The 25,981-nt window shown below is 44.6% G+C and overlaps 1 protein-coding gene across 1 annotated transcript in view; it reads left to right on the top strand.

Moving 5' to 3' along the window:
* The first annotated feature begins 360 nt into the window (after positions 1-360).
* The window catches only part of VSTM2L (V-set and transmembrane domain containing 2 like), an 81,225-nt gene continuing 55,604 nt past the window's right edge, over positions 361-25,981 (top strand). The window contains exon 1 of the mRNA XM_043983998.1: positions 361-903. The gene's annotated coding sequence lies outside the window, so the exon portion shown is untranslated. The remainder of the gene's footprint in view (positions 904-25,981) is intronic.

A 25,981-nucleotide genomic window follows, 5' to 3' on the forward strand; every position in this document is an offset into this window, starting at 1 on the left:
ATGCAGCAAAGCCAATAAGGTGGAACTCAAAGCCCCTTCACGGATCGCAAAGCGTAATTACAGAGTGTGCCAGGTCCCCGGGACAGCCCGGAGCGCGAAAGGTTTATTGCTTTGGTCATGACCTGTTCGATTATATTTTACCCTTTTGAAACGAGTGTGTGCAGCGAGCTGGAGTGTATGCTCTCCATTGCGGGGCTTAGGGAGACGCCCCTGAGCTCCCCTCCCTATATCCTCTCCTCCCTTCTCTCCTCTCTACCCGCTGGAGGCCAACTAGGGGAAAGTTGTTGGTACCGCTTTAAAAATTACAGCCTTGGAAAAACTTTGATGATAAATCAAGCCCCAGATCCCTCCGCCGCCTCATTGGAGGCTCTGGGCGGGACGCGGTGCCGCCGCCGGAGAGCGGCGTGGCCTTCCGCTGGAGGGAAGAGTTCCGCAGTCTAAGGGGCGGCAGGCGGGCTGGGCGGACGGTCGGGCGCGCATCCCCCAGAGCTGCCGGAGCTGCCGGAGGCGCGGAGGGTTTAGTGGGCTGGGAAGCCGAGGGCTCCGGGCTGCTGTGGAGCCAGGGAACCAAGCTGGCGGGGGCAGGAGGACCCCTTTCTGGGGTTTGGGGTTAGCTCTCTCTAAGGGGCTTGTCTGTCACCCATCCCCTCCCCCTCGGCTGCCAGTGGCTGCTGTCTCCGTGGGAGGTTAGGCTTGCGCCTGGAGCTCTCGCTCCCCCATGTGAGACGCCCGGAGCCGCCCCCCTTCCCCGAGCCCCCGCCCCCCTCCCGCCCTGGGAGCCAAGATGGGGGCATTCGTTGTGACCCTGGGGATTTTCCACTCCCTGGGACTTTACCTCCAACTCAGCGGCGCCACGAGGCCCGGGGGACAAGCTCCTTGGGACAACCACATCTCGGTGGAATGGTGAGTAGGTCTGCGCCGCACCCCCCCACCCCCCATGGCCCGCCCGGCCCCGCCCCTCCCATCTCTTCCCTCCTTCTCCCCTCCCCCTCTCCAGGCTCCCCTCCTAGTACCCCTGCTGAGCCTGGGATCCCAGCCCTGGCAGAGGAAAAGCTAGGCTGGGGGCGGGGGGGGCGGGGAGCTCCAGGATGGGGGGGGGGGCTCACGCACTCTTATGCTTTGAGGGGGGAGAAGAGAGGACTACTGGGTACCCCTTTCCCTCTCTCTCGAATTGGACTAATTCGAATGTCCGAGTCCCTGTCCGGACACATTCTCTTACCCTGGGGAGATGACTTAGGGACCACGGCTTCCCCACCCTTCCCCCCTCCACGTATAGCATCCCCGAGCTCCCCGCTGTGCTCAAGACTCTGGGAGTGCCAGCTGAGCCGGGGTTCCCAGCCAGGACCTGCCCCTTTCCTACCTCACCCTCTGCTTGTATTCTAGTGCCCAGAAGAGTAAAGTGAGGGAGGGGGGCAGGGTTCCTTTCCGAGCTCCCTACCGCGTGCAGAGCTGGGGGAACAGGAGCTGGAAACGGGGGGCAGTCCCAGCTGGATCCACCTCTCCTGTGCCCCATGGAATAGAGAGAGGGAGACCGGCCAGGGCTCCACTCCTTCCCCAGCTTTCAGTTCTCTGGAGTGTATAGCTTGGGGAGGGGGTTCCAGTCTCGGAGGGCCGCAGTCCTCCCCAACCCATGGTGGAGAGTCTGGTTTACTTGTACCTCAGAGAGGGAGAAGAGATAGGTTTCCCCCTGTGTTCTCTTCTGTGCCCCTCGAATGACTCGGGAGCCCGAAATGCCCCTCTTTGTGTCTTAAAACCTCAGTTCACAGGGGAGAGAGTGAGAGGCCAGGGCGCCCCCATCCTCATCCTCAGCTCCAGTCGCAGAAGCCTGGATCCCAAACTTGGTTTTCTACCCTCTCCAGGGACCACCCAAGACTGAGCCTCGGCTGGGCTTTGGTTAGGAGAAGAGTAACAGTCGGGGCCTCTCCAGCGCCTTAGCCCCGAGCCTGGCGGACTCTCCCCTAAGTTAGATTCCCCTGGGTTTCCCCTATGGGGGTTGGGGTTTTCTCCAGCCTCACCCCAATGCTTCCTGATTTTGGTTTCTCGTACTATACGGCAGCCAGAGGCAAAGAGGCAGCTTAAAGATTGAGGGGCTTCTTCTTGTCCGGGTTGCCTTCACTTGTCCTTTGCCTAATCCGTCCTGTATTTTGGGGAGTATGATCCCCACTTTTGACCAGAGTGGCTCTGCAGGTATCTCTCTCCCGGTCTGGGGGGCTTTGCTAGGACCTGGAACAAGAATAGATTAGACAGAAACCGCCTCTAGCCCCAGTCAGAGTTAGGGAAAGAGACTGTGCCCCAGGCGCTGCAGCCAACTGGAGGCTGATAAAGAAAGAGAGAGTGTCTGCCCAGTGTCTTTGTTTGCTGGAGGAGGACCCTGGGGGATAAAGTGGATTTTTCTCAATTTCTTCCCTCACCTCCAAGTCTAGTCTGAAAGAACCCTGGCTTAAAGCTGAGGGCAGAGGATGCTGCTCATGCTGTTTCTGAAGACCCCTGAGGACTTGAGTCTGGAAACCCTCATTCTTGGCTGTCTGAATGAATGTTTAGCGGCAAATAGATGTCACAGTGTTAGATGGTCTTATCCTAGCAGAAGAGAAACCCAAGTTAGCAACTGGAGTTAATCTATCTAGAGCAAGTGATAGACTGGATAACAAGGCTTTGGACGTGTGTGTGACCTTCCTGAGCCATAACTCTTCAGTTCTTTACTTTAGGGACCCTCACACTGACACATCCCTCCAAATCTGTCACCTTTCTCCCCCACCCTTTTTCTAACTTAACCTTATCTCTGGTTACTTTTCCTTCAAACCAGAAACCCTATGAATGCAAATCTCTCTTCCCTATTGCCTAGTTAGCACTTTCACTGAGGGTACTCCAAAGAAGGCTTATCCTTCCAGTCCAAGTCCCCAAGAGGCATATGGAGTGTGCCTCTGACATTTAGCACCACTCCATCACTGCAGATCCCCTGGAGATGAACAGTGAGGGATAAAGGGAGCAGAGAGAGCCAAACCATTATGGGACTTTGCTGGGTGTATAACTGTTTTGTTGTTGTAGTGTGGGTGTGTGTGTGTGTGTGTGTGTGTGTGGTTGTGTGTGTGTGTGTGTGTGTGTTTAATAAAGATCCAGAGCTACAGTTTTGTTTTGGTTTTTTTTCCTGAGCCCCTTGGCAACCTTGGAGAAGAGTTGAGTTGGGTTCAGAGCCCACATTTTGGAACAAAGTAGTTCTCATAAGTTACCTTTTGTCCAGGAAGAAGAGTGGAGTCTTGCTCTCTCCTTTGGGTGCTAGTAGTCGAGGTGGGCAGATATTTATATCTTCCAGAAGGAATTTGCTCCCGCCCTAGAGAAAGCCAATGCTGGCCAGAGAAGTCACAAAATAGTTGTTGCAAAGGAGTGACCGAAACCTGCCTCTAGCAGGACCGGGAGTGCCCAGAGAGCCTTGTACCAGAGGAAAGGTTTGCAGCCACTCACTTAATCACAAAAGAAACTGTTATTAATGGTACTGAGACGCTGCGAATAAGTGGGTCATGTCTAATAAGCCATTTGTGTTCAGGAGGAGAATACCAATTTGATAAAAGCTGTGTGTGCTGAAAAAGACCCAGAAATTGCTGTTTAGCAGATTGGAGCCTGATCATTTCATTATTCCTCTGCTCTGCTTGTCCTTAGCTGAATCAGGGAATGTGGAATAGCTGGTGGAGAGAAAAGTGGCTTGAAAAGGCCATCCCAAGTTCCTAAGAAATGTCAAATGGGGGCCCCTGGTGGACTCTGCTTGATCATTAGCTCTTGATATCTGCCCCCCACCCCCTAACCAGGCCTATAAATATATACGCTTTGTATCCTGAGGTCTGAAGGCTGATTGAGCTCTGAGCTCAGTCAAAAGGCCAGCAACTCAACTCTTCCTTCCCCATTGTGGAGGCTCGTAAGGAGAGAAAATCTTCAGAGAGACCCCATCTATTCTTGGTGGGCTGCTTATCCCTCCCTGCCCCACCAGCTCCACGGTATGGGGTAGGGGTGGGGAGTCTTTCATGACTGCCTTCTTTGACTACCTTTAAGAAAGGCTATTCCCTTGGGCAAGTCACTTAACCCTCATTGCCAGAAAGAAAGAAAGAAAGAAAGAAAGAAAGAAAGAAAGAAAGAAAGAAAGAAAGAAAGAAAGAAAGAAAGAAAGAAAGAAAGAAGAAAGAAAGAAAGAAAGAAAGAAAGAAAGGAAGAAAGGAAGGAAGGAAGGAAGGAAGGAAGGAAGGAAGGAAGGAAGGAAGGAAGGAAGGAAGGAAGGAAGGAGAAAGGCTATTCCCTTGGGGTGGGAAGAATGAATAAATGAATGAATGAAAAAGCATTTAAGTGCTTACTATGTGCCAAGAGAGAAGCAGCTGAGAACTGATGGACTTGCAGTTGGACTGTCGCTGAATGGCTGACCCCAACACTTTTGAATAAAGTCAGCCCTTCTTGGGAGGAAAATATGGCTTGAAAATCATCTCCAAGAAACAGGGTGGGGAGAAGGAAAAGGGTAATACACAGTCTCTTGCCTTTGAGCCAAGATTTGCCTCTGGGTACTTTAAGTCATAAAATATTAGAGCTGGAAGAGACCTTCGAGATCACCTAGCACAACACTGTCATTTGACAGAGGGGGGAGCAATCCAGCTGTCTTGGTTTGGACGGTGAAGTCTTCCCTCAGAGGCACCCCATGAGGCATTGAAGTGCCTCCATTGCAGTAAACATCTTTCTTCTTCCACCTCGCCCTTCTGTCCACTCCCCACCGCCTTTCCTTAGGCCAGCACTTTCAATTATTCATGCACCCCTCTGCAGGCAGAATGGGAGCAGCATTTGGCCAGGGCCCGATCTCTTCTCAACCTGTATCCTCTACTTGAAAATTCAGCCACTGATTCCCAGCTGTGTGTGTGTGTGTGTGTGTGTGTGTGTGTGTGTGTGTGTGTGTGTGTGTGTGTGTGTGTCGCCAGGAGGGAGCAAACCCTGAACAATTTGGTAAACAGCTTGTGCTGAAAGATGAATATCTAGGTTTCTTGTTTTTATTTGCAAAATTTTTTGTGTCTTACCATCAATAAACCAGTTAGTTTGGTAGCTCAGAGATGAAGAAAATTGAGTTCTGTTTCCCTAAGGTTATGATGTTAAAATCTGTTCTCCTTTGTCTCGTACACTGATGATTATTCTATCAATTACATTCATAAACACTTTGCAGTGGGCTGGATTTTTTCTAGTCCTCTGTAGGGAATTGGCCATCGGCTGTGTTTTTTCCTTAAGTCATTCACTGCAATTGGTTTCTGACACCTTTCCCATTGTATAGCTCCACGGGCCTTTCCCCTAAAGAAGGTGGAGCGGCAGCCAGGAACACTTGGGGAATTATCACATTTCCAAAATGACAGTGAATTTTTATTTGAAAAGTCTTGCTGTGGCAGGCAGCAAGCCAGAGGGAGAGGCCAGCGGGTTTCTAATTCACCAGTCAGGCGGGGGCTGCTTACCTGTACTGGCCCATGCCTCTCCTCAAAGCAGCCAAAAACAAACTTTCCAAGGGATACAATGAACTGGCAGGTAGCAATGTCATTTCGAAAGCAACTGGCTTTAAGGTAGGGAGGATGAAAGGCTGTCCTGGCTTGAGTTGGTGATTTTAGGGGCTGGATTCTTCACTAGAGCCCCTGTGTTCTAGAGCAGATTTCCGCTCCATTTTGGTTCTAGGAGTTTGACTTAATTTATGCTGATTCACCCCATGCTAAGGCCCCTGGGCACATTTTTAAGTTTGCAAACAACCAAAGAGGAGAGGGAAGGGATTGTGAATAATTGTTATGAATATCTACTGCTCGTCCTCTTGCTGAAAAGAAGCTGATTTAGCCAACTTCCCTTCCATCCACCCACCTTATGGCAGCTGTGCCTTGTATTGTCTCCTTATGGTGGAGAGAGGGTCTTGGATGCAAGAGCAGGTTAGTGGGGCCCCTTCCCATCCACTGGCTTGAAGTTGAGGGATAGCTTCAGGGAGAATCTTAGCTGCTGGGACAAGAATAATAGACTTTCGTTGTAGTGCTCCTAAAAACCAGTGAATGTCTGGCTTATTTGGGTGAAATTTTCTTTCCTTCTTGCTGGAAACTTATGTTGCGCTCTTTTTATTTGGTTGGGTTAGTCCAGAGGGTTAACATACGGTGTTTATGGGATTCAACTTATATACTTGAGCCCCATGCAAGTGATTGGCTTTCTGTTCCTTGACCCCAGACTACTCTAGAAGGAAGTATCTGTTGTTGATCACAAGAATGGCTGAGCAAGAGAATGGGGATGGATCTAGGTAGCTCATCCTCAATGCTGGGGAAACAAAAGCATTTGCCCTATTAAGGGTAGATCAGCAGTATTGTCCGAATTTTAAAAGAACAATATTATTAATCTTGGTTGTTTTGTTGTTGTTGTTGTTGCTTCCCCCCACCTTTTCCTAAAACACAGGCTGAGATTTCAGTTTGAAAAATGCCTTTATTAGGCTGTTGGTCACTCTAACTCCTTTTGTAAACTCTCTGGACTGACTTTTGGAAATAGAAGAGTCTACAGGCCAGGGTAAAAGGCTAATTTGCACTTTTCTGAAGAGAGGTTCCAGTTTTTAACACAGTCCTGGGTTTTGGGACTTTGATGTAATGATAAAAGTTAGAGGAGTTAGAAGACCTGGATTTGAATACCAGCACCAATGCTTATGATAAGCATGACCTTGGACAAGTTCTTCTGCTCTGTGAATGGGTTTCCTCATTTGAAAATGAAGATAATGATAGTTTTAAGCTTTCTAAAGCACTTTTCATATACTATCTCATTTGATTCTCACACCATCCCTTTGAGGGAGGTGCCATCATTAGCCTTGTTTTACAGATGAGGAAACTGAGGATGAGAGAGTTTAAGAGACTTGCCCAGGGTCACACAGATATTTATCTGAGTCAGAATTAAAGTGGAGTCTGAGTCGAGGCATAGTGTGATAGTAAAATGAGATAATGTAGGTGAAAGTATTTTGTAATTATAAAACACAATAGAAATAAAATCTGTTCTTTGGGGGTGTGGGGGAGAGAGCATGCTTTTATATTCCCTGCTCACTTTATTGCTTGAGAGCTAGTTTAGAAGGGATTTTTTTTTCTCTTCCTCAGAGACTATTGGATTAGACCAGAGAAGACAATCTATGTATGAAGGTGTTTGCTTCTAAATCCCATACAAGTCTTGTCTTCCTAGTTTCATCATGGAAGGGACTCCCATTAAAGAGTCTCAGAAAATAGATTCTACTTCAGTATTCCCCTTCCTTCCTACCCCTACCACTTACCAATTCCTGTTCACCTATGGAAATGTTTCTGGGGGGACAGATGAGAAAGAGAACCTGACCAGTCTACTTTCCCTTTTCTTGGGTTCTTCCTACATGATAGCATGGGAACAGGAACAAGAAGGGAATTTCTGATTTCATTTCTACCATTATGTCCTTAGGGAAGTCATGTCCCCTCTCTGGGCCTCAGTTTCCCCACCTGTAAAATGAAGGGGTTGGTCTAGATGATCGGTAAGGTACCTTTCAGCTCTAGGAGCCAGTGATTCAAAACAAAGAAATACCCTCAGCAAAGATGCTAATCCAGGAGTCCAAACCCACAAGCAGTTTGTAGATTTCAAGGTTAATTTTGGCTCCCTGATGAGCTGAAAACCAGTTCCTCTCACAGTTTATGAATTAGTTGGTTTGGACTGGTAATTTACAGGGCAAATTTGAGCTGATTCTGCCACTAATATGACAGTAACGAGGGTCAGAGGAATTGTGTGCTCCAAGTTCGTGTTCAAAAAGCATCATCGGCAGCTCTGCCTGTCAGTTCTGCATTCAGATGCACTTCAGGCATGCACTTTCATTGGAAAAAGGGCAATTGCATAATTATGGAAGAAGTCGCCTCATCGGCCAGAGCCCTGTCCAATATCCAAAGCCAAGCCGGGGGTGGGCCAGATGGTTTTCTAGGTATTCGCAGCCCGCTCAGACAGCCAGCTTTTCATACTGTTGGTGATGAGTGTTTTGGAGATGAAATGTTGAGCCAACGGGAGGCTAAGAATCATTGGAGCTGGGACGCAGGGGAACGGGGTTCAGAGGAGAGAGGCCAAGGGGATTAAAAACTCTGAGAAGACTTTTGGGGAGGTGGGAGAGATGGAGGGTGAAGAAAAAATGACCAGAGAAGGCACAGCAAAGCGGTCTTCAAGAATGGGAAAGTCTTGAATATGGACGAGATTTGTTTTCTTTGATTCCAGAGGGCAGAACCAGGCCCAATGGATGGGAATTAGAGGGAGGCAGGTTTCAGCTTAGCAAAAGGAGGAACTTTCCCTTAATCAGATCTGTACATCAGTGGAAGAGCTGCGTTATAACTTACTGGACTCCTCATTCCTGAAAGCGATGAATAGAAACCAGATGACTGTGAGGCGAGGGGGGGCTTTTTGTAGTGGGTGGGAGATTGGACTAGAATACCCTTCCTTTATGCCCTTTCCAACTTTGGGACTCTGTAAGAGGAGGAGGCATGGAAACCAGAAAGGCAGCAGAGAAGAGAAGGCTGGGTAGGCAAGGGAGGCAAGCGGCAGAGGGCAACCGTGAGGACTGCTAACAAGAAATGATTCTTTGAAGATACTGAGATACCTGGTGGGTGCCTAAACCATGTTATCCCTATTAGCGTGATTAATTAATACTAGCAGTTTAATTATTAATGATACCTCTCTTTGCTGTTGACAGTACTTAACAAGACTCAGTTAAGCCATATTAATAATAATCCTCTGCATTTGCCTCAGTGCTTTCCTTCTCAAACATTTTCTGTTTTCTGTCTTTCTGCAAACAGCACAACAGGGAGGGAATGTAAGGGAGGTTTACAGCTGGTATGGATCTTGCCATATTACAGATGGAGGAGATGAAATCGTGCCTTATCCATGGTCAAACAAGCGGATTCTTGCATTCAACTTGAAGCCTGATTCACCAAGGATCTCTTTGCTGGGTAATAAAGCACCAGCACCCTCTGAGATACTGTTTCCTTCCTTTTGTAAAAATGTTTAGGTACTGGGGACCTGAATCTCCACTAGGGGAAGTGTGTGTGTGTGTGTGTGTGTGTGTGTGTGTGTGTGTGCATGTGCACAAGATGTTTGTATGATTTGGTTTGTAGGTCTCAGTGTTTGTATGTATGGCTAGGTGTTTACAACTAGGAAGGAAGGGGGAATTGAGATTATGTGGGTGTTACCTGGCTTTGTATGTCTGGGTTTTCAAGTGTGTTTTGTGTCTGGGTTCATTTGCCTGTGGGTCTGGATTTGTGTTACAGTATGTTTCAATTCAATTCAATTCAACGAAGCTGATATTAAATATTATCTTATTCAAGGTACTGTACTATCTGGCAGAGCTACAAAAATGAAAAACACACCCTGGCCTCAAGGAACTTATATTCTATCTGGAAATACAACATTCAAGGAAATATGAGATAATTTGAGGAGGGAGAGAGCATTAACAATGAAATGGATAGTAATAGCTGATATTCACATGATACTTTGTTATGTCATTTGTACCTCAAAACAAGGTAGGGAATAGGAGTGTTAATGCCCAATTTGCAAAAGAAGAAACTATAATCTCTAAAAGTTTATAGCCTAAACTGGCTCAGGGAGGGAGAAGTTCTCTGAAGAAGTTTTGGGTTGTTGTGAGAATCTAATGAGAGAACCAATGTAAAGAACTTTTGTAAGCCTTAAAGTGTTATATCAGATGAAGGTGATGTATCATGGACCCTTTTGGCATCTGATTGAAGCCTATGGAATCCTAGTCAGAAAAAAAATATCTTTAAATGCATAAAATAAAACATAAGATTACAAAGGAAACCAATTATATTGAAATACTATTCTCAAGGTATTAAAAAAGAAACAAAAAAACCAATTTCACATGCACACACACACACACACACACACACACACACACACACACACACACACACCCTGCACTAGATAATCTCTAAGAGCCTCTTCAGATTTAAAGCCTATGACAACTTAGAGCAAAGAATGGGAGACCTAGAAGGTTTGTCTAGAGACCATCCCGTTCCTCACGTTCCAGAAGAAGAAAGGGAGGCCCTAAGAGAGGACTGCTTGGTGGGTTTGGAGTCAGAGTCCCATGTGAGAATTCTGCCTCCGCTTCTTACTGTCTGACTGACTTCAGACAGGATGTTTGAGTACTCTCGGTCTCAGTTTCTCAAATATAAAATTATGAAATCAAAGTCTTTAAAGCTCCATGTAGCTTCAGAGCTGTGATTCTCAGAATAATTGATTCAGAGCTGAAAATTTAGAAGTCATCAAGTTCAACCTTGTCATTTTGCAAACAGGGAAACTGATCCACAGGGCTCTTAAGTGACTTGTTTTGTCATTTTCAGTTGTATTCTATTTTTTGTGACCCCATTTGGGGTTTTCTTGGCAAAGATACTGAAGTGGTTTGCCGTTTCCTTCTCCAGCTTATTTTATAGATGAGGAAACTTAGGGAAACAGGGTTAAGTGACCTGCCCAGGGTCACACAACTAGTAAGTGTCTGAGGCTGGATTTGAACTCAGGAAGATGAGTCTGGCACTTTATTCACTGTGCCACTTAGCTACCTATCAAGTGACTTATTCAGGGTCATGTAGCTAGTAAATGTCTAAAGCAGGATTTGAATTCAGGTCTTCCTGACCCCAAGTCCAGTACTCTAAGCTACTAAGCAATGTTGCTTTTTCAAGTCATTGGCCAGTACTATTTCTATTATCCTTCCCACAGTTACCTGGTTATATACCCTAGTAGAGATTGGGGGTGGTGGGTAGAATAAGACATCACATACTGTGTTTTGCTTAAGAAGAGGAGGAATATCACTCTTAAAAAATTGTTCCCTATTGTTTGGGAAGAGAGTGCATTTCCCTATCTTCCTTTCAGGGAACAGCTATTCCCCTCATGTGCCTGCCCTCAACACCTCCCACAGCTCTTTCCCAGAGACTGGGGATACAAAGAGGGTGTGTGTGTATCTGTTCTCTGACTCATGTAATTGTGTGTATGTGGCTAGGGGTGGGTGACCAGGTAGGCATAGCAACAGGGGTGGGAGTGTGGGAGTTTGTGTCATGTGTGGGTGTATGCCCGTGTCTATGTAGCTGAGTGTGTGGGTGTTTCAGAGTGTGTGTATTTAGAGGTGTGTGAGTATGTGTGACTAGAGGTATGTGACTTCAATGCCTGTATTTGTGTGATGGGAGAATGGTGGTAGTGACTGAGGGTGCGTATGTGTGTGTGTGTGTGTGTGTGTGTGTGTGAGAGAGAGAGAGAGAGAGAGAGAGAGAGAGAGAGAGGTGGGCATTCTTTTAAGGGATTGTATGCTTACCGGATCTCAGTGACTGTATCTGGGGAGTATTCCTGGATCCATCTATTTAGGGTGTGAATGCTCCTGGGTACATGGGTGGGAGATGATTTTCATACTCTCTGCCAGCCTTTCTCACCACTGGCTTTCCCTGGGTACACTTGGTTTGAGCTTCATCACTGAGAGTGCACGAGGGGAGCAGCTGTGAGGTCAGTGCTTAGAGCGGAAGGGAACAGGCATTTTTCAAAGCTGTCAATTAGTGGAACTGGGGAGGCATCCAATTCTCAGGCCCTTAGCAAGCCATCAGTGGAGTCGGTATCCATATATGTATTTGTGTCTGTCATGTTGTACATGTGTGTATCCGGTGTCGTGTATTGTACATATTTCTATAGCTCTAACTCTATATCTACATATATGCATACGTCTATATGTGCACATATATCCTATGTTTGTCCATTCATTCATTTGAACAAGCACCTGCTCTGTGCCCGCTCCTGCACTTGGCTACAATGTGGGAGAGACAAAGACAGAAAGAAATGCTAGCAATTCATAATCCTTTAGAAGCCCACCTAGCAAAAATCTGAAAAGATCACAAAATCTTAGAGTTGGGAGGGACCACACAATGACCTCTAGTACAATCCATCCCTGAATGAGAATGTCCTCTATAGTATTCTGATCAATGGTTATTTGAGATTTGGTCAGAGAACCCTATTGAAAGAGAACCCATTAGCTTCTAAGGCAGCTGGCCATTTCTAGTATTAGACACCTTCTTGTGAAAACCTGACTGTGTAGTTGGGGAGGTAGGACTGGTCCATATGAAACATTGAGTATTCTGTTACTTTGGTTGAATATATTAATTTCCCAAATATAGCACGGAAAAGAAAAGAACCTTTCTTTAAACTATTGGATTGTGAGCTCCAAATGATTCAACAGTATGATGTAGCAGCCTCAAAAGCTAATTTGATCTTAACGCCACATTTAATAGAAGCTTAGTGTCCAGAACCAAGAAGATATGTGCCGTGCTCTGCCTTGATTAGTCCATCTTTAGAGTATTGGGTCCAGTTGTAGATAACACATTTTAGCAAGAGCCTATACATAAGAGGATAAGCAAATCAGAGGTTGGAACTATACTGTGTAAGGGTCATTTGAAAATAACTGGGATTATTTAACCTTGGAGAAATGAGGATAGGAGAGAAAAATGGGGGGTGGGGAGGAGAAACATGAGCAATGTCTTCACATATATAAAGGGCTATTAGTGAAAGAGAGATTAGACTTATTCTACTTCATTCTAGAAGGCAGAACTGGGATCGGTGGGTGGAAGTTACAGGAACATAAATTATAGCTTAATATAAAGAAAAATTTCTGAACAATTTGGGCTGTCCCAAAATGGGATGGACAGTTAGAACTCGACAAGGTCAACATCTGTGTCATAGATACCTTTGTTCCTCTAGTGCCAGGCACAGCACTTACATGGTGGAAATCTTATTTTATATATATACACACACACACACACACACACACACACACACACACACACATACATATACACATATGCACATAATACGCATACATATACATGTTGCTGTTGTTGTCATTTCAGTACGACTCTCTGTGATCCTATTTGGGTTTGTTTTTTTTTTTTTGGCAAAGATCCTGGAGTGGTTTGACATTTCCTTCTCCAGTTCATTTTACAGATGAGGAAACTGAGGCAAAGAGGGTTAAGTGACTTGCCCAGGGTCATACAGCTAGTGTCTGAGGCTGTATTTGAACTCAGGAAGATGAGTCTTCTTGATCCCAAGCCCAGTTCTGTATCCACTGTGCCACGTAGCAGCCAAAATATCTATGTTCTTAGTGCCAATCTTATCCCTCAATTCTAGTCCAACCTATCTAGCTGCCTGCTATACATCTTCTCCTAAGTGTCCTGCCAGTATTTCATACTCAATATATCCTAAAAGGAGCTTATCATCTTTCCCACTAAACCACCGTGTGGCCTCAGCTTTCCTGTCTCTATTGCTGGCACCATTATCCTTCCTAGGCCCGGAGTCTTTCCTTCCCCTTACTTTCCATATCTAGTTAGTTGCCAAATTCCATCAATTCTACCTCCACAACATTCCTCTCATCTGTACCCTTCTTTCTACTTCCACTGCCACCACCCTAGTTTAAGCCCTAATCATATCTCATCTTGACTATTTAATAGCCTTTAAACTGGTCTCTCTACCTCAAGTCTTTCCTTCCTAGGATTCAGCTTTCATACAGCTGCTAAAATAATCTTCCTATAGTACAAATATAATCATATCACTCTCTTGCTTACTCACTTGCACCTCCATTGGGTCCCTATTACATCTAGGATAAAATACATAGGTGGAGATGTCCCAAAGACTGCTGGAGGGGGAGTCATCCACACAGATGTGAGAGCGGAAGTTGTAGAATGGATGCAATTGATTAAGAAAGAAGAGGGCTGGAGATGCTATTGGGAGAGAACAGCCATATTGCTGGTGCCTTCTCTCCTTCCAGATACTTTGTATTTACTTGTATATAGTCTCTTTATATTTATTCCATACCTCTTATCTCCCCATAGGATATAAGCTCCTTGAAAGTAGGTATTATGTCTCTTGTAGCCCCAGCCTGGTTCCTGGGACATAGTAGGTTATAGAAATAAATGCTTGCTGATTGATTGGTTGAGACAGAATTAATATAAAACAAAAGTTATATTTCTCTGCCATGTTAAAGGCATCTTCTAAAACCTTTGACCCCCTCCCCCCAAATATGAATTGGTAATCCAGTGAGATTCTGCTTTGCCAGGGTCTGTTATCTGGATAGATCTTTTTTCCCTCCATCCTTCAATCCCTGAGCATAGAACCCCTTCTCTCCCTGTTTGGACCCATTCCCAGAAGGCCAGGCCATTGGGTACAGTGTTCAGGGGCTGAGGCTGTTGTTGTTACTTCCCCTTCTCCTCAAAAAAGTACTATAGTGTAAACTACCCTTCCCCTAGGAAAAAACACTTTTTTAAACCTTTGTAAGGGCATATGTGCACATACACATATATGTATACATGTGTGTATATAAGTAAGCACGTGCGTGCACATGCATGCTTATATATACACATACATAAGTATATATGTATAGGTGTGTGTATATGCACACACGTGTGTGTATGTATGCATATATTTGTTTATATATATATATAATATTTATTTTTTATTTATATATGTGGATTTTAGCTGGGACTTGAAGGACAACAGATAAACCAGGAAGCAGAAATGAGGAAGAAGAGTATTCTGGGCACAAGGGACAGTCAGAGAAAATGCCCAAAGTTGAGAGCTAGTGTGTCCTGTTTGAGGAATAGCCAGGAGGCCAGTAATAATGGGTCACTGAGTACATAAAGTGTAAGAAACCTGGCAAGGTAGGGGGGATGATTTTTCCAAGGTCACACAGAAAGCAATAAGAAAACAAAGAGCTCCTAGGTCTCCTGATCCCCTGTGTGGGTGACATTCATCCCTTTGTGGCAAAGACACTTGAATATGTCCCCGCTCGCAAATGGATTTTCCAACAAACATCGTTTCAAACAGCTTGGTTGTAATGGTGCCTGAATCATAATTAGAACTTCAGATGGGAGCTAACGTGGGGCAGTGGAAAGAGTGCTGGATTTCCCGCTGGAGGACCTGGGTTCAAATTTTGGCTCTGCTATTTACTCCCTCTGTGACCTGAGGCAAATCATTTATATCTCTCTGGACCTCAGTTTCCCCTTCTGAAAAATGAGGAGGTTGTTCTAGATGACTTATAAGGTCCTTTACAACTCTAAATCTATAATCCTACAGACTAGCTAATTTGAGATCAAATTGGGTCTGGAATCTGCTGTGGGATTTTTGTTTTCTTTCTTGTTTTCTTTTTTTAAATTCATTTCCAGCCTTTGCAGAGCAATTACTGACTGCATGAGCTGTTTGTTCAGACCCTGCCATCAGCTCCAGGAAAGGGTCTCTAATGGAAACCCTGACAGACCTTTAAATGGGAGCCGCCAGGCCTACGCGGCTGAAATAATGTTTATAATAAAGCTGAGAGCCAATCTCCCATCCTCCAGGGAGCCCCAGAGAGCTTTCTTCGGGTCTGATTCCTGTCTGGTGGTCAGAGGAGGGGGCAAAGGGCTCAGAGAAAAAGGTGGGAGGAGAGTGATGACTTAGGGAGGACCTTGTAGAAGGTAGGGGGCTGCATGGAGGGGGGCAGCACTGAAGTGGACATGGCTGTCCCTTCTCTCCCAAGAAGAGGGGCCTTTTATTAGCACAGAAATACCCTCCTTGCCACAGGCGGAGTCTAGGCTCAGGGCAGTGTGGAAATGCACCTTGGCCCAGTCAAAAGAGCACTGGACACGGTCTCTTTGTCTCTCTGTCTCTCTTTATCTCTGTCTCTTTCTCTTTGTCTTTCTCTATCTCTCTCTTCTCTCTGTTTCTGTCTGTCTCTTCTTCCTCTCTCTTTTTCTCTCAGGCTCTCTCTCCATCTTTGTCTCTCTTTTCTGTTTCTCCCTTCTTTTTCTCTCAGTCTCTCTCAGTCTCTGTCTTTATCTCTCTCACCCCTTCTTTCTCTCCCCTCAATCTCCGACTCTCCCTCTGCCTCTGTCTCTTTCTCTTTGTCTCTCTCCTCTCTCTGTTTTTGTCTGTATGTCTTTCCCTCCTCTCTCCTTTTCTCTCAGGCTCGCTCTCTCTCTCTCTCTCTCTCTCTCTCTCTCTCTCTCTCTCTCTCTCTTTCTCTACTCTCTCTGTCTCCCTTTCTCTGTCTCTCTCCCTTCCACTTTCCTCTTTCTCTCTTTCTCCCCCTCTTTCTACCTCCTTCCACATAATATGCATATGTGGACACATGTTTATTTTTAAAAAGCATTGAACTTGAAACCAGAAAACCCTTGGTTTGAGTCCCAGCTCTGCCCCCTTCCTGTTTGACCTTGAGCAGGTCACTTTGCTTTTGAGACTCAGTTTCCTCACCCATAAAATGAGGGGGGTTAGACAGATGACCCATAAGGTCCCTTCCAGCTCTCTGATTCTTTGCCAGGAGCTGATCTCACCCATAGGTTAGGTAGCTAATGATACAGGAATCCAGGGGTCTCGGAAGTCAGGGACTCAGGGAACCACTGCTCCTCAACACCCTCTCTTACCCTGCCCTTTAAGAGGGAACAAAAAAAATCTTATTTGTCAGTTAGATAAGAGGCTGAGAATGTAAATCCTGCTAAGAGAGAATCTCAGGGACTTCTATTCCCCCTAAGGATGGAAATGATGAATCACAGAGGCTTTCCTCTGAGTAGGTTTAGATAAGGGGAGAGGGAAGAGAACAAGAGGTTCATCCTAGTGCAGTGAGCATAGACTGTTAGATTTGAAGTCAGAGGACCTGGATTCAAATTTCACCTCTCCTAGTTGGCATCTGTATGAACCTGGAAAAGCTGCTTAACCTTTCTGTATATAGAATGAAGGGTTTACACTAAATGACTTCTGGTGTCCTTTCAGCTCAGTCTAAGATCTTCTAATCCCTGGGTACGCACAAACAGGAGATGGTGGGGGTCTGGGAAGGGCCCAGAATGAGAGACCTAGGAATCCTAAAATAATAGCCAAATGTTATTGTTTTTTAGTCATTTTTCACTCATGTCTGACTCTTCATGACTCCATTTGGGGTTTTCTTGGTAGAGAAACTAGAGTAGTTTGCCATTTCCTTCTCCAGCCCATTTTACAAATGAGGAAACTGGGGCAAACAGGGTTAAGTGAACTACCCAGGGTCATACAGTTAGTAAGTGTCTGAGACTAAATTTGAACTCAGGAAGATGAGTCTTGCTGACTCGAGGACCGGCACCGTATCCACTGAGCCACCTAGCTATTCCCATGTACATACATATACATATATACATACATACATACATCAACAGATATAACCAAAGAAGTATATGCACAATCCAATCCAAGGTAAAATTGTGAAGATACTTGAGCTATCTGTATATGTATCTAGATAGAGCTATGTACATATCTATACATCTATCAATCAAAATATCTTGTGTTTTCACAATTTTGCCTTGGATTGGATTGTGCATATATTTATAGCTATCTGCCCCCCCCCAAGTTTGTAGTGAGCTTTCAGGCTACTTTTTTTTAAAGTGAGGCAATTGGGGTTAAGTGACTTGCCTAGGGTCACACAGACAGTAAGTGTTAAGTGTCTGAGGCTGGATTTGAACTCAGGTACTCCTGACTGTAGGGCCGGTGTTCTATTCACTGCGCCATCCAGCTGCCCCTTCAGGCTACTTCTTTCTCCTCATTCTTGCCTGACTCTGGGCTTTTCTGCTCCCTATTAGTAGGACCCTTTAAACTGAGACCCTAATGAAGTAGGAGTAGGGGAAGTACTGCTCCCAAATGTAGGACTGATAGATCTCTCCTCCACATCACCTCTCCTCCTTGAACAGGAAGAAGACTGCCCCTGGAGATGGGGTGCCAGCTGAGCCTTCTGGTCTACAATTCTGTTAGTTATACTGAGCCCCACCTCTATGATTAGCTACACCTTTGAGATCTGCCTAACTGTATGGGCAGCCAGGTGGCGCAGTGGGTAGAGTGCTGGGTATGAAATTAGGAAGACTCATCTTCCTGAATTCAAATCTGACCTCAGACACTTACTGAAAAATCACTTAACCCTTCATTTGCCTCAGTTTCCTCACCTGTAAAAATGGGGATACTAATAGCACCTACCTCCCAGAGTTGTTGTGAGGATCAAATGAAATAATAATTGTAAAGCATTTAGCACAATGCCTGGTTAAGCGCAAAATAAATTGTTGTTGTTATTATTGTTGTAATTATTACCCAAGAAGTCCATGGCAGAACCAGGACTAGGACCTGAGCCCCATTCATCTTACTGCCAGCTTAATCTTTCTTACATAGTGATGTGGTCATTCTACTCCTTTGTTCCAAACTTTTCAGTGGCTCTCTATTATCTCCCCACTAAATTTCAAACTCCTTTGCCTGGTCTCAAAGACTTCTGGTGCCTCCCTCCCTTTCTAGTCTGTCCACTATATGTTGTACACTCCAGCCAAGAATTCAACTTGTGCTCTCCTCCAGTCCTTCACCTTTGCTCTGTTTGAGGCACAGTTCTCTCTGTTTTGAATTTCCCCCCTTTCCCTCCTCAGCTGGTGAATTCTTTCCTAGTCTTTAACTTAAATCTCACTTCCTTCCCAGGATGGGATGTCAGCAGTCAGGGGCTCAAGACCTGGATCTGCTCTTTCATAGCCATACGAATGACTAAGTGTATAAAAGAATGACAGACCATTTTATGAAACTCTTAACCACATGCCAAGCACTGTGCCAAGTGCTGAAGATTCAGAGAGAAAAAAGAGAGTCTCTTTTCCCAAGGAACTTGTACTCTAATTGAGGAGAGACAACATATAAAAGAAAATTCAGCTTCAGGAAGGAGGGAAAGGCCTTGAAATCCTAAGGATGTATTTGTGGGGCATGTGTAAAGGTCCAGGGATCCCTAGGTTATAACAGTAGGTCAGATGATAGCTTGGGGGTTTGGGAGGGGGTCATCTGGGAGACACAGAGGCAGGGTAGATGATAAGGCCTGGAGGATTTAAGGGGCAATAGCAGGGCCAATGGCAAGGAGAGATAGTCCTGTATCTCGCTAGGAGGAACAGAGTTGGTGAGTCCCATCTCATCCAAGGTGTGTGACCTAGGTGGGTTCCAAGTACCCTGGGACTAGGTGAAGAGACAAAGGAGGAAGATGGAGAGGGCAGAGGTAGAAGGGAAGGGCACCCCCGATGATGGTAGGTTTCTGCCTTCCAACCACTAGTTAGTAAGGGACTTGACTAAGGTCACCCAGGTAGTAAGTAGCAGAGCTGGGGGGGGGGGGAATCTAGCTCCTCTGATTCCAAATTCTGTGCTCTTCCCGTTATACCCCCATTTGTGTGTGCCTTGCAGCACCCAGCAGACAGGAGGCCCTCAATAAATATTTGTTGACAGATTTACTATCCCATTGAGATGGTACACAAAACTTCCCATGTCCTTATTTCTCCTACTGAAATGAGACACAAAGCATCCCACCTTTTCCTTGATCTCTCTTCTTGCCTTCTTTCTACCTGTGCCAGCCTCTCTCCCACCTTCTTCTCAATGTCACCTCCCAGCTCTCCTCCCATCTCTCCTGCACCCTTTTCTTTGCCTCCCACTGACTTAACCTCTCCATTCCCCCACCCAACTGGCCTCCATTCCCTACAATTCTCTCTGGGTCTCAGAAAAAAAATCTCATCTTTCTTCCTCAATCATTCCCTTCCTTTCCCCTAGGCAAGTGAGACTTGAGCTGCCTGAGATTTCCTTTGTAGCTGTGCCCTGCCAGAATCCCGGGTCTATTTTTTCCCCTGTGTTTGCAGTGGGCTTTCTGGGTATTTATTTCTCTTTCTCATTCATTCATTCTCTCTCTCTCTCTCTCTCTCTCTCTCTCTCTCTCTCTCTCTCTCTCTCCCTCCCTCCCTCCCTCCCTCCCTCCCTCCCTCCCTCCCTCCCTCCCTCTCTCTCTCTCTCTCTCTCTCTCTCTCTCTCTCTTTCCCTTTCTCCCTTCCCCCCCTCCCCTCTCTCTCCCCCTTCCCTGCCCTACCCCAGTATGAGTCTCTTTCATATTGTACTTTTCTGTGTTGTGTTGCTGTTTCTGTCTTTCTTTTGCTATTTTGTCATCTTCTCTCTTTCTTTGTCCCTGTTTCTATTTCTCTTTTTATCATTTTTGGGTATCTTTGTTTTCTCTCTTTTTTGCATCCCCATTCCTCTCTCTTTCCCTGTGTGCTTATTGCTCTTTGTGACCTTTTCTGACTGTCTCTGAGCTCTATTTTCTCTCTCTTTGCCTCAGTTTCTCTCTGTCTCTCTCCATGACCTATTCCTCCCTCTGTGGTCTCTGTCTCTTGTTCTGTGACTCTTATTGTATCCTTCCTTCCTCTATTTGCTCCCCCTTTCCATCTGTGCTCCTCTCTTTCTCTGTCCCTTGTCCTCCCTTCCCATCTTTCTTTTAGTATGCCTACTGTGTTGCTTTATAGATTCCTCATCCCCATCTGTGCCCCCCTCTGTTGTCTCTCTTCTTCACCTCTCTGATCTCTGGATGTGCATCTCTGTGTGTCTGTCTCCCCCTTTCTCCATCTCTATTTCTATGTGTCTTCTGTGTCTATCCCTTTTCCCCTCTGTGTATATATTTATCTCCCACAACCCCCATCTCTGTATGTCCTTCTGCCTCCCATCCTTTGTGTCCCTGCTCTTTCCTTCCCTCTCTCTGGGCACATCTTTCTTTTTTGTGCCTTTCTGTGTCCTTTTAGCTTTCCTTGTGACCCTTTCTTTCTCTTCCTTGTTTCTTTCTTTTGGTTTGTCCCTTTATGTGTATCTTTGTCCCTCTGTCACCCTTTTCTTTCTATGTCTCTCTTTCTTTGTATTTCTTGCACTCTGTGCATCAACCCTTTGTCCTTCTCTGTGTCCTCCATATACCATCCCAATCCCCAATACTGGATATTCCACCTATTCTCTGTGTATGTCTTTCCTTGACTTGTGTTTCTATTTCTTCCTGCCCCTCTCCTGTCTTTCTCTGTCCCTTATCTCCATTCTCCATATCTCTGTCTCTCCCTTCTGTTCCTCTCTTTCAACATCCCTCCCTCTCACTCTCCCACTCTGTCTTCCTCTCTGTGTATAGCATATATACATTCATACATTTCACTCCTACCAGTCTCTCCCTAGAGCCAAGTCCATTCAGTAAGAAGGTGGGAAATTCCACAGGGAAAACCAGTTCAACTCCCTGAACCCTGCACATGCCAGAAAATTTTCTTTCTCCTTAAATCTCCCTAGATTTGTAATTCTACTGCTGTCTTCCTCAATGTGCCTGCAGGCTTAGTGAGGGCCGGTCCTCCTCACCCTCCCTCCCCTTCCTGGTAACAGAGGCAGGCGACTGCTCACAGGGATCAAGAGAGCTATGACATCTCCAGGAAGGATATATGGGGTCCCCTTCTATGGGACAAATAAGGTGGCATTGACAGGTGTGTCCCAGGATACAGTGGGGGAATGGAACTCATAGCCCTGTTGGGAGGTACCCAGAGCTAACCCTGTTGGCAAAATGTATCTTCCCTTTTCTCCCCTTCTCCTATCCTGGGCATTTGTCCCATTCCTATCTCATTCTGGAAAGATTCCTGCTGGCTAGAGGTGAAAAGCAGATAGGAATGGGGAAAGAACCTTGGTTTTGGTGTCAGGAGACCTGCCACTAGCACTTCTAAGGAAGTTGTTTAACCTCTCTGAGTGGGTTTCCTCCTCTTTAGAATGGATATAAAAATACATGGCCTTCCCATAATGTAGAACCACATGACAGTGTTGAGCAAATCTTTCCCCAATGTAGTCATGAGTGGATCTGTAATCTCTTAGATGTGTGTGATGCAAATCCCAGCCCATCCACCTCTTCTTATCTATCCATCTTGTCCCAGTCATAAATCCTTAGTGGGTTAGGGGTGAGAGAAGAGCTACACAACATGTTGGGTGGGGGGCTTCCTCTCCATTTCTTGGTATTTCAAAGATACCAGTGGAGCACATGGGCTGTCCATCCATTCTTTTTAGCTTTTGCACTATGACTGTCCCACCTCCTTCTCTGGTCACACATAGCCCTAATGACATCCTTTACACTATTTCTTCTGTTATTCTTTGTTGGTAGCATGCTTCCATCTCCTTGTGCCCATCATGGGCCTCTCTATTCCCTTTGAGTGATCTACAACTTTAATCATTCAGATACTTCAAGACTCCATGACTTATACTCATGCAGTTTCACCAGAAGAGTATTGATATTAAAAAGATTAACTTTTATTTCAGGGAGAAGTTAGAGGTCATTAAAAGCATTGCAGGGGCAACTAGGTGGTGCAGTGGATAAAGCACTGGCCTTGGATTCAAGAGGACCTGAGTTCAAATCCAGCCTCAGACACTTGACACTTACTAGCTGTGTGACCCTGGGCAAGTCACTTAACCCTCCTTGCCCTGCAAAAAAAAAAAAAAAAAGCATTGCATAATTTCCCAAAGTCAGTCTAACCTGTTGATTCCCCTGCTCTTGTTCATTTCTGAGTCAATCCACTGTAACTGTCTAAGGTGCAGGTATCCATGGACCAACTTATGGGACGTCCTTCCAAATGTATATTTTAGTCTTGACAAGAGATATTCTTCATCCACTTGATTTTTCCCATAGTTTGGCTATAGGATATTTTGACCGAATTCTTTTAAATGATTATGGATTTAATTTAGGAGGCTCTCTAATGTTTCTAGGCTTGATGCAATCAATGCAGCATTTGTCATTTTCAAACAGGAGTATCTGGATGAATTCACCGTCTACAAGGACTCCATATTGAATTTGGACTCTGTTGGATATCTTCCATGATAGTAGTAAACCTCTTTGGCTATCATACATCTCCCTGTTTGATGCCTCGTTTGATGTTAATAATCAGAGGGTCATTGAACAAAATTTCTTCTTCAGGAAACCTTTATGAATTTGACCTATACAGAGGAGATGACTTGTTGGAGAAGACTTTAAAGTAGAATTTTTCTCTAGAGCATCAAATGCCTTTTTGTGGTCAATAAACAGTACAAATGGAGGGATCCTATAGTCTTTTCACCTTTTGGTCAGTTGTGTGATTGTAAAGGTGATATCTATAGTAGAATATTGTTTGTAGAAGGTTGCCCATTCCTTTGTCTTGACTTCATCAAGGATGTCCTTGATAAGTTTATAGATTATCCTCATAAAGATTTCATGGAGATGCAAAGAATATACATATGTGATAGCAGTTACTGATAGTTTCACAATCACTTTTTTTTAGAAATAATAATTCCCCCCACCCACCCTTATTGTTATCATTGGTATTGCTACCATCATTATTATTATTGAGTTTATAACTATAGTGTTAGCTAACTTATGGAACCCTCCAGTCCCTTTATGATTGAGATGGGGCTATGGAAGTTAGCAAGGTGTAATAGGAAGAGCACTGGACTTTGATCCAGGACCACTGGTTGTCCTTGGAATCAAAAGACCTGGGTTCAAGACCCAGTTACAATACATATTAACCCTTTACTGTTGGTGGCATTGTTTCTCCTCTTGGAATCCCAGTTTCTTCAGTGATCCAATGGCTAATAATGATACTAGCATCGAGGACTGCACAGGTCTACTGCAAACAAAGTACTTCGTAATGCTTATAGTGTCATAAAATACACACTAGCATGAGTATTATTCATGGAATCACGATGTCATAGTGAGAAGGTACCTCAGAAATAATTTAATTCATAGTGTACCGTAATAGAAATTTCCTCTATAACATCCCCAGAGAGTAGTCATTCAGCCTCCTTCTGAAAACAACCTGGTAGTAGGGGCCCTATTTTCTCTCAAGGGCTTCCCTACATTTGAAAAAGTCTAATTATTAGGAAGTTTTTCCTTATATTGAACCAAAATTTGCTTTCCTGTAATGTCTACTTATTGCCCCTAGTTCCTCCTCCTGAAGCCAAGCAGAGTAAGCGCAATCCCTCTTCTGGGGGGATTCAGATATTTAAAGAGAGCTGTCATGCTCCCTCAGTTTTTTCTTCTCCCAAGTGAAATATTCCCAGTCTCTTTAGTGGATCCCTATATAGCTTGGCTTCTAGACTAATCATTTGGTAGAATCCATGTCTGCTAATAAATAGAGCTCATATTTATATAGCAATTGAGAGAAATGATTATTAATGACCAATGATTTGGGGAGATCCAGAGTTCCCCCCTTTTCTAAAGTCTTGATTTTAAAAGTTCAGTCTCTTGAAGGACATTGCTGAGAATGAGAATGGACTTTCTTGTTCAGACCCCACTTATGTAGGGTAGCTATTGTGTTCTTCTCAGGCTTAGGTGGGCATAAATTCTTTGAATAGATTGCCCTAGGAGGGGGTTAACTTAAGAATTAAATGACTTAATCAAAATTCTGGTCTGGCCCCTCATTGTAATATTTATTCTCTCATTAATTGTTAACCAGGGAAGCTAGGTGGTACAGTGGATAGAGCTCTGACTCTCATGTTGGGAGGATCTGAGTTCAAATCTTACCTAAGACACTTACTAGCTCTGTGACCCTGGGCAAGTCACTTAACCCCATTTGCCTTAAACATCTGGGGCCATCTCCAGTCATCCTGATATATATCTTACCACTGGACCCAGTTGGCTCTGGAAGAGAGAGTGAGGTTGGTGACCTTGCACAGCCCTCCCTCACTTAAATCCAATTCACTGCAAGTCATGACATCACCTCCCAATGTCATGGTCCTCTTTGGGAATGAAGGACAAGCTACAACAATTGTTAACCCATAATGGTTGGTTCCCACCCTGTGGAACAACTACTCTTCAAAGAGTATATAAACTGTGAGTCCACCACCATTGTCTTTGGTCTAAGACAGAAATGCCAAATAACCATCCTTTTATTAAAATGTTGGCATTATTAATAAAATGGTTAAATTACCCAGAAATTATCTCTTGAACTTTAAAAAATTCCACAGTTTTCTAAGACCCTTCCTATAAATTATCTCATGTTTCCTTTGATGGCATAGCAAGTAAGGAACCTTGTTGTATAAGGGGCCACTTTCTAACCACCTAAAAGAAGATGGGCCTGAGGATACAGATTGATAGTAATACAGATAGAATGTTTCGCAAACTTTAAAACATTATATAAATGTTAGCTTTATTATTATTATTATCATCCCTATTTTATTTTTATTATTATTACCCTGAATTTACCTGAATGATACCCTGGGGCGTGTAGGAACTGATGCCAAGATCACGGTGATAATATGAGTTTTATAATGGCATGATGCCAGTGAGTGCCCTTTCAACCATGTTTCACCTCCACTTCACTGGGGCTGCTCTGAGCATCAAAAGTTTCCTCTGGTGGCCACCCACACCTCCTAATCCAGACTGGGCTGCTTCCTGCCCCTCCCACTTCCCCTCCACTCCGGCCCCCAACCCATTCTTGTCTCTCATTAATTCTGGAATCAAATGACCTTGGTTTGAATTCTAGCTCCATTTCTCACCACCTTGGACAAGTAATTTAACCTCTCATCAGAGATCACCTGTCTTTTTATTTGTTAAATGAGAACATTGAACTAGATAATCTCCAAGGTCCTTTTCAGCTCTCAATCCTATGATTCTCCATGGTGCCCCATGATGCTTCTGTACCCAGAGTTGTCCTGCTCTCCCCCAAAGAAGAGGCAGGATGCAAGGACCCAGAAATCATATCCACAGACACTTTGATCCCCTTAGAAAAACCCTTCTAAATCATCTTATCAAACCTCCTCATTTTTATGTTTTTAACCTCATATTTTTCAATTGACAAAAATCTTTCTTTCTCTTCCTTCTACCTCCCTCCTTATTAAAAAAAAGAAAAACCAAACCCTTATAAAAATATATAGTCGATTTAAAAACATTTCAAAACAAGTTTAATGATAATGATAATAGCAAATATTTACATAGCACTTGCTATGTACTGTGCTAAGTACTTTACAATTATTATTTCCCTTGATCCTTATGACACTCCTGGGAGGTAGATGCTATTATTATCCCCATTTGACAGATGAGGAAACTGAGGCAAACAGAGGTTAAGTGATTTGCTCAGTCACACAGCAAGTTAGTGACAGAGCCAGGATGGGACAAAATCGTAACTCTTAGTGGAGTCTTTTTTCC

The sequence above is a fragment of the Dromiciops gliroides genome, chromosome 2 (assembly GCF_019393635.1).
Source record: "Dromiciops gliroides isolate mDroGli1 chromosome 2, mDroGli1.pri, whole genome shotgun sequence".
Taxonomy (NCBI): Eukaryota; Metazoa; Chordata; class Mammalia; order Microbiotheria; family Microbiotheriidae; genus Dromiciops; species Dromiciops gliroides.